The sequence below is a fragment of the Miscanthus floridulus genome, unplaced genomic scaffold (genome assembly GCF_019320115.1).
Source record: "Miscanthus floridulus cultivar M001 unplaced genomic scaffold, ASM1932011v1 fs_877_1_2, whole genome shotgun sequence".
Lineage (NCBI taxonomy): Eukaryota > Viridiplantae > Streptophyta > Magnoliopsida > Poales > Poaceae > Miscanthus > Miscanthus floridulus.
In genome coordinates this window covers 8474-11673 of record NW_027097387.1, presented here as the reverse complement: position 1 = coordinate 11673, position 3200 = coordinate 8474, and the positions used below count along the sequence as shown (strand labels likewise).

Below are 3200 nucleotides of genomic sequence, written 5' to 3'. Positions count from 1 at the left end.
AATAATCTTAGAGAACATTTAACATGGTTACTAATTTTGGAACCATAGGGAGACCTAGGATCACAAAAGAAAAACAACACAAAAATTCCAAAACCAAATCTTGGATGCATTAAGTAAAGTCTGTTAAGTTCAATCGACATTGCACACTAACATAGTCAAGATGCTTGGATCTAATAATTGAAAACTATCAAAAATAAATTAATGAAGTGTTGAAAGCTGGATAATGATATCATGACACAAGAAACAAACTATCTAACCTTTATTAGTCAATGGCCCATGTAACCGGTTGAAACCATTTTTGTAACATCACGCTCAAAAGATCCTGATGTCGAAGTTGTGTCTCCATAGATGGAGCCACCACCTATTGATGAATCTCCAAAGTTCCTTGCATACCCATTGGTTGATTGGTTTAAGTTACTGACACCACTTGATCCAACATTCCTTCCATAAACATTGGAACCTTGACCAAAGTTGCTTTCATTGGACCCATAACCAAAGTTTCTAGTACAGTAAACAGAGCAATTATTGGCACCTAGAGCAGGCACATGATGAGGGTTTCCCCAATTCACATTATTGTTCCCAATTCCACTAAGAAGGTCCCCATTTCTAAATGGCACAAAGAAATTAGAGCTTGTGGAACTAGAAGAGTGATTAAGGGCAAAAATACCCCAAAAGGTTACTAACTAGTGAGTCAAACAGTAAACCATTATTTTCATTGACTCCACCATAGCTAACATAGTTGTTGAATCCACCTGAATTTCCATTGTAATATGGATTAAGATGCCATTCACGCTGGATACCACTATTGAAGCTAGAGCCACTTTCAGTACATGGGTTCATCCATGCGTCAAAATTCATTCCAATTCCATAACTACCACCAAAAGATGGATAACCATTATTCCCACCTGATAGAAGACCAAAACATTCATCCATCCTCATTCCATAGCCACCTAATGGACTCATATTGTAATGCTGGGTATATCCATTAAGGAAGCTATTGGTTCTACCAGTTACATAATTGAACCCATTGATAGGAGAGCACATGCTAGGTCTAGGAGACGGTTCCTTAGAAATAGCTCGCTTGACCTCGACCCTCTAACCTTTCAATTTATGGAGTGTCTTGAATAATGCCCTATCCATGGCATCTTCTGAATCATACGTGATGAACCCAAAGCTAATGTAAATATCAATTGTATTGATCAAGAGATAAGTTTCACATATATCCCCAAATCTGAGACCTCACCTCCCCAACCACTGCTGTCAGCCATGGACCCTGAAAAGCAATAGGGATCAAGACATCATGTCTTAATAAAGTTATCTACCATGTATCCATGTTTCAAATATTAGAAAAGAACAATAGAGCAAACCTCTAGTCATTCCAATGCACTGTTTATGGTTTGTCTAACTTGGGCTAACGACTTATTTGATGGTTAAATGCAGATGGTATGATTGGCATGGCTATCATCACAGGCGCCTTTGGAGTTGTGGGTCTTGTTGCTGGTGGTATAATTGCTGCGGCTTCTTCGTCATCTAGGAGAAGATGAAGATATCTTCTCTCTTGAAGTGAATAAGAAATCAAGACGGGCAAAAGCTTGGTGACATATGATCATCACTTTTGTGCTCAGTGTGAAGGGGTGCTCACTTGTCTTTTTTCCTGTACTTTGCGCACGAGACCAACCTTGTATTGCGTCCAAACGAGATATAAATGTATTCTTAACAGTAGAGGATGAGGCTCAGGAACATTTCGATTGTTGTACTTTGTGTTGCTGCAGAAGATGCTGTGAGTATAGTAGAATAACAAAGTGCATAATAATACTCTGATCCCGGATCCTAGTTTCCTAGATGAGTTCATTCCTCATCGCCAATATGAAATTGCTGCACTTTACTTTCTGTGAATTTTTTGTGTGGCCTCAAAGCGTTCTGCTTAATGACTTTTTAAGCGGAAAAGGAGCTTTTCAGAACTATCCAATAAACACAAAGGAGAGAATGGTTTGGTTTATCTGAACGTGAGCTTTTCAGAACTATCCAATAAACACAAAGGAGAGAATGGTTTGGTTTATCTGAACGTGATATGGACCTTTTAAAATCTTGTAAAGAATGGATGCATATGCATGAATGCATCAGAATATTTTCGGTCTTTGTACATGTTCTCTGATGAAAGTTCTTTTTTTTTTTGGGTGGTTGCGGATACACATTCTACACATCTTTCCCAACAAAAGCAGGTTGTTTTAATTTTAATCTTCACTCCCTATCAAGGTCAGCAGTAAGTCCTTGTAATACTCGGAGGTGTCATCAACAATGTCGCTGGTGACCGTGGTCTTGAACCTGACCTTGTATTCCTCTTTGATCTTGTTCATGCCGATCTCGGACCCTGAGATGATCGCCCTAGTAAGTGTGTCCTCATCCGTTCCAAATCCTAAGATGGAGTATCTAATAGCCTGACGAACATAGTACATGTTGAACACCGGCAATTCAAAGCCCATCAACAAGGTTGACAATCTTTCCATCCCAAGTTTACCTCTACAAAGTGCTTCTCCGGCGACGTTATGGCTGGCACTGCCAGCTGAGGCTATCTCGCTCGTGTTACCTTCCTGAGCGGATGACGAAAAAAAACTATTAGTACTGCATTTATAGAGTTACCATTTTACCCTTTATCAAAAAAAAACTACGAGAATGGAATTACCGCCCAGTCATAATCCCCACATTTGCGGAGGCAATGGAAGGCGATTTTTGCGCATATGGCCCACTGATCATAGACACAGCAATCGCCTCCCGTTGCCTCCATCCCATTGCCTCCCGTTGCCTCCTACCTTTGTTGCCGTCGGATTGGCCGCTCTCGGTCGATGTCAGCCATCGAATTTTTCCCCAATTATTGTAAAAAATTTCTTAATTCACAAACAAAACGAAAACTGAACCACGAAATGATGATGGTCCGGTTCTGGTTCTCTTCATCATAGACGAAAAGCAACACATAAGGCAGTCCAAGATGATAAGCAAATGATTTAAACAAGTTATAAACTAAATCAGGCACCACCAAAAAACAAGAACGCAACTTCACCAAAAGGCTACAGATCGAACTGTGTAACCTTTATAGAGTAAATCTTAGCAATTCCAACTTTCCAACAACCAACGGCCACTTGCAGGTTGCTAGCTGCAACAGCTTCTCCTGCATCTCTCCCTTCCATAGCTATCTTTTACAT

At 40.1% G+C, this 3200-nt stretch overlaps 1 pseudogene; it reads right to left on the bottom strand.

Moving 5' to 3' along the window:
- Positions 1-266: 266 nt before the first annotated feature.
- On the bottom strand, positions 267-2785 carry LOC136533400 (heterogeneous nuclear ribonucleoprotein 1-like; annotated as a pseudogene).
- Positions 2786-3200: the final 415 nt, after the last annotated feature.